The sequence below is a fragment of the Ambystoma mexicanum genome, chromosome 2p (genome assembly GCF_040938575.1).
Source record: "Ambystoma mexicanum isolate Mex_15411 chromosome 2p, UKY_AmexF1_1, whole genome shotgun sequence".
Taxonomy (NCBI): Eukaryota; Metazoa; Chordata; class Amphibia; order Caudata; family Ambystomatidae; genus Ambystoma; species Ambystoma mexicanum.
The window spans coordinates 1,028,286,299-1,028,299,151 of record NC_090923.1 but is presented as its reverse complement, the minus strand read 5'-3'; positions in this window follow the sequence as shown (position 1 = coordinate 1,028,299,151).

Below are 12,853 nucleotides of genomic sequence, written 5' to 3'. Positions count from 1 at the left end.
TTACCTACTAAGGAAGTACAGGAAAAGGCCCTCGACTGGTGTCATAATTCTCCATTAGCTGGACATGCTGGTCAAAGGAAAATGCAAACCATGTTGGAAAAATATTTTTGGTGGCCTACCTTGAGGCAGGATGTGGGCAAACATCTATTACAATGTGAGCATTGCATGAGGAATAAAGCAGATAATGTGAAAAAAGAGGGTTATTACAGCCATTACCCACTCCTGAGAAAGTATGGACTCACATATCAACGGATTTCATTACAGATCTTCCACCTGATAAGCAGTTTGACACTATTTGGGTAGTGGTGGATTTTTTGTCCAAGCAAGCTCATTTCATTCCTTGTGAAGGAATACCTGGAGCAGGCAGGCTAGCGGAGATGTTCCTTCAACATGTGGTTAGACTGCATGGGTTGCCAAAAAGTATTGTCTCGGACAGGGGACCACAGTTTACTTCAAGATTTTGGCATGCTTTCTGTTGCATGTTGGGAATCAACTGTGCCCTGTCTACCAGTTATCACCCTCAAACCGATGGTCAGACAGAACGGGTAAAGCAAACACTCGAACAATACTTGAGGGGCTATTTGGATGATGGCTGAGACTCTTGGGTGCAGTCACTATGGTTGGCTGAATTTACATATAACAATACTCTGCAGACTTCCTTGGGTATGTCTCCCAACGAATGCTTATTTGGGTACAAGCAAAATATGATACCAGAACATTTACCTGAAGTGGTGAATCTACCAGTATTGCAAGACCGAAAACAGTTGCTTCTTAAGATCAGGCAGAAAGCACGTACGAACTTGGAAAAGGCTAAGAAAACCTATAAAAAACATGCTGATAAACACCAACAGGAGAGTCCTCACTATAACGCAGGAGACAGGGTTTGGTTATCAACCAGAAATCTATCCATAGTGGGATCTCGTAAATTTATGCCTAGATTTATTGGTCCTTATGAAATCATTGCATGTGTGTCATCTACAGCTATGAAACTGCGTTTGCCTAAAACCCTACCTATACACCCGGTATTCCATGTGTCTTTGCTTAAACCCGCAGCTCAAGGGATGACTACGAAAAGACCTGCAGCCATAGTGAAAGAAGGGCAAATGGAATACAAAGTAAAACGCATAGTGGATTCCAAAAGAAGACATCAACAACTATGGTATTTGATTCAGTGGGACGGTTACGGTCCTGAGGATTGTTCTTGGGAACCAGCAAGAGACGTCCATGCTCCCAGGTTAGTTAAACAATTTCATTTACGCAATCATTTGCAATCCAGGGATTTGTCAGGAATCAGGGATGGCAAAGACGTGGAGTACTGAAATATGCCTATTAAGACAAAAGGAGCTGGGAAGGACTTGGAAACTACAGTTCCCAGCATCCTTAGTGCCTTCCTGTAGTTCGGCCCGTGCGCGCGTTGCCAGCTGTCTTGAATTAAGAACAGCTTATTAGCAGGGAACGGCAGTGGGCAGGTGTGGCTTATTTTGTATCCAGCAGTCGGAGGCAGGCGGGCCGCGCACGGAGAGAAGGAATGCAAGTGAGGAACTCTTGACCGCTACATGGCCGCCGTTCGGAAGAAGCAGGAGGGGCTCGAGGTTTCCTACAGAATTACAGCAATACGCTCGTTGTCTGGGAAGTCCTGTGGGGCTTCCCAGACCTAAGATAAGTACTTGTGGGGCATCGTGATTCATCTATCTGGGGAAATGGTGTTAGGAGTGATTTACTGCTCGTCATTATTCATCTGGGAAGTCCCGAGGGGCTCCCAGACCTAAGATAAGTAGCATCACCAGTTTTCTTGAATGCACGAAGGGGAAACAAAGTGTGTCGTGCTAAAAACCTACATTAGATGCTGATTAAGGGCTGTACTGCATTTGAGCTGGCAAACACGGTATTCGTGGTTATGTATCATGACACACACGGACAAAGACTCTATAGGACACAGAGACAGGAAGTTACTCCTCACTAGTGCAGTTAACTAGTGGGAAAAGCATTCATGGTGTATGTTGCTAATGCTGCCCGAAGGGCCATGTGAACTGTCTAATCATTATGGGAATGTTCCCTTTTGTCTGTGTTCATCATATTGCTTGCTTTATGTGTTTTCTGTTAACTAGCAGGGTGTAGTACACGTATTAAGGTGTGATATTCAAGAACTAGGCATAGGTCTGTAGCGCAGGAGGCATTTCGAGTGGTTACATGTTAGATAGAGTAGATTAGGGTTTTTTCCTGGTGTTTCCCTTTTCCCATCCACTTTAGGATTTCCTTACCCTCTCTCCGGTGTTCCTAATTTCCCCTTCCTATCCACAACCTCTCCCTAACCCCTCTTCCCCCCATTGGCTGCCACGTGGCGACCTGTGTTCTATATCAGGTGCCTTTGCCAACCACGGTGGAAGTGTCGAGTTCATTCGGCTTCCGTGGTTCGGGGGAGAGTGTCGATCTCTCTTCCTTCCCGTCTAGTGTGATTGTGACACCACCCTTTATAATTCCGTCCTCATTGATGGAATTAAGATCAAAGTTTCTAAGGAGGTCAAGACCCTAGGCTTCTACCTTGACTCGGGTCCCAACCTTAATAAACAAATCAGTGCCACAGCGTCCGCTACCAACTACACATGCAAACTGATTTATGCATGCAGACCATTCCTGTCCACGGCAAGCTGCATAACAATAGCAAGAGCCTTAATCCTCTCCAAAGTAGACTACTGCAATGCCTTATACTTAGGCACCAGCAAACATAACACTACTAAACTACAAACAATCCATAACAACGCCTTAAGAGTGCCTCTAGGAATACCCAAATCCCAACACATCTCTCAAGTGAGACGTGACACCAATTGGCATTCCATAACTGACCGGATCAAGTTCAAATCACTCAACCTCACTCATAAATGCCTGTCCAACAAGACTCCCCTTTACCTCATGTACAGATTTTCTAAACACCTCCACACGCCCCATCAGAAAAGCACAAGCCAACAGTCTCAGAATACCTAAATTCAAGATAAAAAAAACAGGAGGGGGTAGCTTTCCAGTCCTGGCTGCGCAACTATGGAACTCTATCCCTGACTCATTAAGAGCCAAATCTCCCTTCCACTGTTTCAAATCTAATGCCACGAAGTGGCTGCACTCCCTAGACTGCTGACCCCTATTATGTTTTCTGGTACTTCTCCCTGTTGAATTCACCTAAATATGAAACAGTCTTTTAGTAATGTATCTAGTGTATATATGTACCTCAAGAACACATTCACCTGTTTTAGGTGTATTTTTACTGCACATTGTATATATTCTGTATTGTGTATATTTTTATACCGTCATATGTAACTCTGTATCCTGCTCTGCGCCCAGATGCCTACGGGCCCAGCGCACACTATAAATGAATAAACAATATATTGAAAGCAGGAGTTAACAATCTCTAAGCAATGTAAAGAGTAAAATGTCTGTGTTTTTTTGGGAGAAAGAGGGAACAACACAAACAAAAGAGTCATATTTCCTTTGTCCCCTATGACTGTCTGGCATATAGTGGGAATAGACACAAGAAGATGCACACCAGATTTACCTTTATCCCGTATGCTTGGATGGTATGCAAGGAAACCTCACCTCCGCATTGGGGCTTTGCAGGGTCTGTAATCCTCTACCACACCCGTGCGGTTTTAGCGATGTTGCAGTTAATTCTGCAAATAACTTAATGAGGAAAGGATATTAAACATAAGTGTCATGCGAGACTTTTGTATCTCTCTCCAGTATCTAATGCATTTAAATTACCTCTGTCCATCGATGATTTTAGTATCTCTAGGTGGGAGGGTATCTGTGAACATTTCTCGACATCTCAGCGCCACAAGTCTCCACGTTACTGGGTTTCTGGTGGCCTGTGTGCATATATTGCACGCCGATTTCGGGAGGTGTCTGGAAAAAAGCTAGGGTGGATGATGTGTCACAAATTCTGCCTTTGAATCACAGACTGAAAGGAATACATCGGGTATCTATTACCTTTCAGCACTTTCCTTTTCAGTATAATCAGTCAAATTCTGGCAAGCTCATCATGTCGGGTGCGTCGGAGATGTGCGTACTTGGCAGCGTTGGTATTGTAAGAGGGACACACAATTTCAGTCCGCGATCAGAGACGTTAGTATTGTAGGAGGGACGCATGATCACGTGAGCGCTCTCATGAAGTTCGTGCACTTCGAGTAACTAATTTCCTATGCATGTGCGGAGCCCTTTTACTACGTTTCTTTACTGAGCAAAGTTGTGTTTTCAGTTAGATGGTGCACTGGTAGAAAAATATTCGATAGAGGAAGCACGAGTCATATCAAAATTCTCGCTAAAATGTTATGTATGGCGATAGCGAGCGCTCTGGAGCCCTGCAGAACTCGGCAGGCAATTATGTATCTCTCTTATTGGGTGGCTTATGTGAAACTTGTGATGCAGATGTGTCGGGCCCAATAATTATAGGGCTGTCCGACCCGAATGTTGTATGCATCATAAAGATTCTTATGCTTTTAGGTGGCTCAAATTCCTTATCGTCACCAAAGTATTCACCTCATGCAGCATTTTCATCCAAAAGCAGTCAGTTCTTGATTGATTTAGGCCTCTTTCAAAGCTCTTGAGGCAGTGTATCCAATGTGCCTCTTTATTTAGCAGGGCCCTTTGTGGGTTTGGTATATGTTTTACTATGTCCAGGACCCACCACTTTAGGTCTTCCACTGTATGCTGTTTTTCGAAAAAGTGGGAGACAGGAGGTGTAGACAAGTTCTTACAACGGATTCTAGATCTATGTGTTCGTTAATCCGTATGTTTACCGCTCTCATAATTTGCCCAACATACCCTAAGCCACCTGGGCATACTCTGTAGTAGACTACTTTAGGGGGGTCTTACAATTAGACATGAATCTAAATTCCCATTATTTTTCTTCGATCATGAATGATACAGTTTTTGTCGTATATTTACAAGCTTACATGAACCACAAGGGAATTGTCCCTTTAGTTTGCGCAGGTCGGCTCTGGTGTTAGTCTGTTGTCTTTTGCAAGTGTGAGAAAGTGTTCATGTAGGAAAAGGGTTGGGGTAGCGTTTCTAAATATCCTACGGGATAGGATGGGAAAAAGATGTGATAAGGAAGCGAGCACCGTGTCACACCCTTCGATGTCCCACTTCCACTCCCCAAAGACCCCCCATCCAGGTGATCCTCCCACATTGGTCCACCCCCAGGAACTTGATCCAATAGCGATGGACGTGTCCTGGCCATCTGGATGACAGGTCCCCAGGGAATAGCAAGTGAGACACCTTCAGGTTTCTCACATAACCTAAGAATGACTTTGAACTCTTTATCAGGTACTAACCACTGTATGAAACTAGCGAATAGTATGACCCAGGCTATTGGTGGTGTTTTTTCGCTTTGCAAAAACCTACAGATATTCATCTATTGAACTATTGCTAGAAATATACATCACAAAAGTAATTACCACTGCGAAATATTAAATGGGCCTTTGGGGCTACAAAAACTGGGCACAACTGCAGGCGCATGAAAATGTGCTTTTAAAACAGTTGTTGGGTTTTTCATTGTCTTCCGCAAATGTTGCATCCACTTGAGCCATTCTCTTTATGGCTGCGAATTTGGGGAAATCCTAAGGTGGACTTACTGCAACAAATTATTACCTGGTTTTTAAAGGCTGAAAATAATGATGTCCATCCCCTGGCACAGAGATGTTAGTAAGCTGTCAAAAATGTTAAATCGTGATTTTTTGTTTGCTAATGCTGCTTCCATTAACAAGTGATCAATACACATATATAAGAGATTATGACTGTTGTGATGAATGCTGTGATTCAGTCACTTCTCCCCAAGGGGTACCCTTTCCGTGTGAAACTAGGGAGGTGATCCTGCTGCGCAATTCCCTCCCTAGGGCTAGAGGCAAGCGTGACCTCATCAGGAGAGACTCCCCCTCTGGGGACAAGGACTCCCATGCCCATGAGAAACTTCCTAAACCACATATCACTAACCCACGTTCAACCATATCCACTGAAGAAAAATATGAAGAACAAATTATGATCTGTTATTGTACTTCAAATTCTTTATTTGTGCATATAAAGAAAAACCTGTGTGGTACGGAGATGAAGAAACCTTGGGAAAAACACAGAGTATGAAGCAGACAGAAAGGAAGGACTTTAGCGTTGCGCTGAGGAAGTCTCACAACAGCGTAATAAAAATGGGAGGCAGAGACATTGAGGGAGAGAAACCCCATGAGTTTCAAATCAGCTCACTGAGGTGCACTGCAGAAAAACAGGACACGAAAGGAAGTACAAGTGTAATTTCAGACATGCAGCCTCGGAGAGGAGGAGAGAGGCAGAGAACCAGGTAATGCGAGGCATCCTGACCCGGAGAGAAGAATAAGTGGTGGCGTGACAGCAAACAAGCTGCAGTGAACCGACAGGTCCATAAACAACGCTGATACCAGTTTTTGTCATTTAATCAAAGAAGTTACTAAGAGCTACTTAAAGATACTTTATTGAACTGAACTTGTGAAATACCAGCTCACGGGCGAAAGGAGTCATTCTCCTGGACTTTTGTAATTCTAATAGTGGTAGGGCTAGAATAGTTTGGACATTGTACCGGTCTTGATTTGGACTCTTATTGACGACTGATGAGCATGAGAGAAAGTTTGGAGTTGTCACCTTTCCTTTAATATAGGTCAGCAGTTATATGGAAGATCAAAGTCTGTGTTGTTCTTCTGACCCGCCACACTGTACACAGAGAACCAATTGAACTCATGAAAAGTACGAGTCGACATCATATTTTATTAACTTCGAACCGCCTTCAGAAGTATTTGTTATTTTCAAAATACTTAAATGAACGCTGTCTGATTACCAGAACCCGTTTTAATTTACTTCCGTTGAAGACTTTTACGGCTGAATGGGTTTCCTGTCTCCAAAATAATGGCCCTCATTCCGAGGTTGGTGCTAGTCATGGCGCTATTCTTTCCACTAACAGCACAATCAACATAAGGTGCAGACAGGTCAAGCGGTATCAGCAGGGCAACAAACTTACAGGCCCCCTGACTGTCCTATTCCGGGTTCAACATATTCGATGGCAGAGGTGTGGAAATGTGTGAGAAAATTGTGAAATATATTGACTCTGTTGTGCAGTCTGCTGTGCTGGCTGATTTGGACGTGCATCTTTCCAGTGGCCAAACTCTTTACAGTAATTACATTGATCATTATACATATTTCCAATTTGTCTTTCTTGAAAACCGCTGTGTCCTTATTGAGCAGGAGATCTTTTTCCTCTCCCCCCACCCCTTCCCTCGGAAACCGTCATTCAACCGGAACACACCCCTTCCCTGAGAGGGCTGTAGCTGTTGAATCTGTAACACCATTAATGGTACTTCCGTGTTTTCCTTTTATCTGTTACCTGCATCATGAATATTCTTTGCAGCTAGCAGTACTTCAGTTCAAATACTTTAATATCTTGTGCTACCTTTGGATGAAGACCCACAACAAACTGTGACAACATAGCTTGTGGGTCTGTAATTGAGGAATTTGGGATCCCTGAATATTCATCAAAACATCTCTTAAATTGCTAGAGAAAGTCGGCCATATTTTCACCCTCAGTTTGCAAGCATTTATTTGTTTACCAATCTGTCTTCTTTGGACGCATCTCTTAAACTGTGTGCACCAGTCTGTCGGTATAAGCAGGGCTTTAAGTGGGCCGGGGCCTGCCGGGGCCGGGCCCCGGCAGTCTCCAAAAAGTGGGACTGAGCCGGGGCCCTGCCGGGGCCCCCCCTCCCACTGCACGCAACATTGGCGGGATGCATTATCCCGTCGCGGCGGCAGCCGCGACGGGAGATGCGCCTGCCATGAAGTCAGGCGATCTGACAGAAGTGGCAGCCAACCACAGCGATGCTGTGCCTAGCTGCCACTTCTGTAAGTCATAGTAACTGCCTCTGGTGACCTCTCGCGCGAGAGGTCACCAGAGGCAGTTACTGTCCCTTTGTTTCCCCAGGTCGCCGAGGCGTCTTTAAGCCTCGGCGAACCTGGGGATTCCTCGACATTTTTCGAGGTTTATGAAAGATGGCTTGAAAAGTACACAATTCAAGCCATCTTTTATAAAGCTTTGCCGACGGACAATTTTGCCCGTAGTCATAGCTTTATAAAAGATGGCTTGAATTGTGTACTTTCAAAGCCATCTTTTATAAAACCGAAATGTTTAAAAAAAAAAATGGCCTGAAAAGTAGGCAAACCGTAAGGTATGCACACACACATATATATGCATGTTATATATCTGTGTGCGTACCTTACTATGGTTTGTGTACTTTGCAAGCCATCTTACATATTTCTATGTTTAGAAAAGATGGCTTGCAAAGTACACAAACCATAGTAAGGTATGCACACAGATATATAACATGCATATATATGTGTGTGCATACCTTACGATTTGCGTACGTTTTAGGCCACGCCCCCCACAAGCCACGCAACCAAATGAGGGCCCCCCCTCGATTTCTTACCCCACTTAAAGCCCTGGGTATAAGCCTTTAAATCTTGTGGCAGGGGTTCTGCCTATGGCCAGTTACATTTTTATTTGAGCAGTGTGAAAGTATCAAAAGGGAGAGAAGCTTTGAATAACAAATTATGATCGGCTTATACAATTAATTATAAGCTGAAGTTCCTGTTGAAATTTAGTAGGATCTTCCCAAAGCTTGGGGAACCGTTGAACGATATTAAACAGATCATTGGAGCTATATGGCGCGTGCACAGTAACCAGGGTGTTTCCGCCCCCTGGTTAAAGGAAAATGCAGTGGTGCCATGTTGAGTGGGGGAATTAGGAAACCCTTCAAAAGTCACAGAAACACCAGTAGATGGGGAACCAAAATGTTGGACAATTGCCAGTGTTTGCGAATAGTATCAAGAGCCGAGAGCCAAGGGCTGGTTAGTGAACATATAGGTGTCGATTGACTGTATGCAGCATGCTTTGGAAAAAAACAAGGGGGGTCCTGGGAATCTCTCTGACAGACATTAGTTCTGGTTGTGAGAGCCTTGCCCAGATTCTTTAGCTCACTATCTTTCACAGAGGAGAAATATCCCAATCATATCAGTCTTTGTCCTGCCCAGGGGCAGTCCAGCACCAAAATGCTAGGCAATTCTCCTCTGAACAAGAGTAGCAACAGCAACCCCAGACACGTGTTTCGGTCTGGTTGGACCTCCTCAGTAGGGTGGAGCTGTGCCTCTCTAAGAATAGTGAGCAAGGGGTCCACGTCTGGATTCCCCTAGTAATGTAGGATGAGACCCAAAGTTACTTAAATATGCCAAAAACAAGACAGGTTCTGTGAATCTCCCTGACAGACATTAGTTCTGAACGATATTAAACAGATCAGTGGAGCTACATGGAGCGTGCACAGTAACCAGGGTTTTTCCGCCCCCTGGTTAAAGGAAAAATGCAGTGGTGCCATGTTGAGTGGGGGAATTAGGAAACCCTTCAAAAGTCACAGAAACACCAGTAGGTGGGGAACCAAAATGTTGGACAATAGCCAGTGTTTGCGAATAGTATCAAGAGCCGAGAGCCAAGGGCTGGTTAGTGAACATATAGGTGTCGACTGACTGTATGCAGGATGCTCTGGGTCAGAATCTGCTCATCCCAATGCAGAGTCGGAGCCGAGAATTTGTTCAGGTCGCTTATCTGTTACAAAATAGCAGTATTATATGAATCTAAAAATTCCTCAGAAGATTCGCTCAGATGGGGCACCCCTGGCATAACTGGATACCGATGGTTATAACCTTTTTTATTTTTAGGATGTTCAGCTTTTAATTCTTTGAACTTTCCCTGAAGTTTCTCCTGCATGTCTTTGTCTGCACCAGATTTCGACTCTGTCTTTTTGTGGCATCATTGTACCAATCATAAAGCAATCCCACTGTTGCTTGTGCACATTTATACCCTTCGCTTCTAGTGCTCCTCATAAGTGGACCACACAATCCAGAGCAAAGGTGTCTATTTAAGAGAGAGTTGTTTTGCTTGATCATCAAAAGTAAAATAGTGCCATTTGTCCAGGAATGTACATGTTTTAGGAGAATTATGTGTATTTGTATTTTATTTATTTGTATAGTGCACCTAACCCGTAGGTATCTGGGCGCATTTCTTGGAAGTTACATGAGTTACAGCATACATACAATGGAGACATGAAAGAATAGATATAGTACAAGGTTCATATATGTTACATATTTACATACAGTAGGTATAAGGTAAAATAATAGGTATGATAAATCGGGACATAGCGTGGGCAATTGATGTGATCTGGAACCCATTCTTACTGTTCTTGTGAGATGAGCCAGATTTTAGCATTTTTTCTGAAGTTGGCGTAGGATGGTTCTGATCTTAAAGTAATATAGGCAGTGAGTTCCATTTTTTGGCTGCTAGAAACGGGAAGCTACTGCACCCGGCTTTCTGGAGCTTAAATCTCGGTATTCTGAGGCAGTGTTGTTGCATGGATCTAGAAAGGTTCCTTGCAAATTTGTCACTCATATATATAGGTGCTTGGTTTGACAGACACTTATGTGTAAGTGAAAGTGTTTTGAGTGCAATTGTTTGGTTGATAGAAAGCCAGTGTAAACTGCGTCTAAGTTCCGTGATATGGTTAAATCTAGGTACATTCAGTGCTGAGCTGAGTGCGTTATTTTGTAGGAATTGTAACTTGTTTAAGTTACGCTGGCTAGTTCCTGCATTGAGGGCGTTACAGTAGTCTAGTTACGATAATACCAGAGCCCTGGCTATGGTAATGCATTTGGCCGTGGACAACAAAGGTCTACATGCATTGATAAGTTTACAAGTGTAGGCTGTTGTCGAGGCTGTCACGTTAACCTGTCTGGTCAGGGTTTGTGCGGAATCAAGGATTATGCCTAGCGTTTTTACCTCTTTCGATACTTTTATGTTGTTACCGTCAATATTGAATGAGTCACATTTTTTGTCTAGTCTGTTAAGTCTGGTTTGGGATCCTATGAGCAGAACTCTGTCTTGTCATTGTTAAGGCACAGTTCATGTTTGGCCATCCAAGCTTGTATGATCAGGGAGATGTCATTCAGAAGTTTTGAGCCAGTGACATGGTCACCAGTAATAGGTATGAGAATTTGGTTGTCGTCCGCATAGTTGGTATGGGAGACACCCAAATGATCTAGATCATCAAAGAGGGGCTTTGTAAAAATGTTGTAAAGTGTGGGGGAGACACAGGAGCACTGAGGGACTCCACATGTAACTGGTGTCGGTTCTGCTGAGGCAAAAGGTGAGAACACTCTCGCCGTTCTATTATCCAAGAAAGACTGGATCCAGGAGGTGGCTTGGTCAGAGAATTGTGCGGCAGTTCTAAGGTGGTTGCATAAGACTTTGTGATCTACTAAGTCAAAGGCAGCCGAAAGGTCAAGTAGTAACAGTATGGCTAGGATGCCTTTGATGATGATATGATATGATATGATCGTTTATATAGCGCCTATACACAATGTGTTTCAAAGCGCTTCAAGGCACGGGAGGGAACAAGGGAAAATACAACCACATTCTTACAGGCCATGAACAGTAAGGATGTTAAATTAACTATCGTACTCGGCCTGACGACATTTCAGATAGTGCAAGCGCTAAAACATAGATAAGGAAGGGAGGGGGAGAGTGGGAAGGAAATGGAAACAGACAGGCGACTACCGTACTAGGCCTGACGACATTTCTGATAGAGCCGGAGAAAAACAAAAGGTGAGGGAGAGGGGTGCAGAAAGGGAGGGGAGGTACAAAACAAACGACTATCATACTAGGCCTGACGACATTTCAGATAGTGCTGGAGGCGTGGTGGAGAGGAAAAAAACAGTAATGGGAGGGTGGAGGAAACAGATTAGGTTGCTATCATATTAGGTCCACGGACAATTCTGATAGAGTAAGTGCATAGAAGAAAGGTAGGGGAGGAGATAGGAAAAGGGAGAAGGGAAAGGAGGAGAGAAAAGAGAGTAAGCAGTCAAAAAGAGTGGAGAAGCAAGAGTGGAGAGTGAATACAATTGCAGAAGTCATTAGTAACACATAATGTTGCAAGCCAGGATACAAGCTGAAGATGGGAACAGCATGATTCAGGGCCACCATGAGTACAAGATGCAAAGGAAGTCCAGCATGAGAGTTGAGAAAGAGTGACGCACCGTGAATGAATGAAGTCCATAAAAGTCAAATCCAGCATTGGCCACAAGACAGTGATGGGGAAGGAAGGCACCAGGTGGGTGGGGCTTGCTAAGTGGTGAAAAAGAGCAGCAGACAGGAAGGTGCCAGATGGGCAGGGCTTAGGCCAGGTGACCTAGATCCACTTGCACCTGCTCCCCATCTGCAAAGGAAAAGAAGCTGGAGGGCTCCTTAAGTAGGGAAACAGAGCGGCAAGCAGGAAGGCACCAGGTGGGCATGGCTTGCTAAGTGGTAAAAAGAGCGGGAAGCAGGAAGGCACCAAGTGGGCTCCAATAGGATGCCAACTTCTCCTGCAGTGAAACTGGCAGCCCTCTGCCTCTCTGCCGGGGGGTCAGATGGAGTTTGGCCTGGCATGGCAACCCCCGAGGCAGATGTGGGTGCGCAACTGGGTCCTGGTGCTGGGCTGTGAAGCGATGAAACACCAGGCGCGAGTCTTCTGTTCCAGCATGGGTGGTCACAGCAACTGGACCCCTGCAGATGGATGATGTGCAGGCACCAAATAGCAGGGCACATGACCAGCAGGCAGGCAGGCAGCAGCAGATAGCTCGTGGGAGGCTGCTCTGGGCTCTGGAGGGCAGGAAAATGGCCTTCTGGGCAGAAGCGTGGTCTTTCGTGTTTTGTCGCGTGGCAAGCTTGATGCAGAGTGAATCCACACATAAAAAAACAGCACGTCAGTGTGTAATT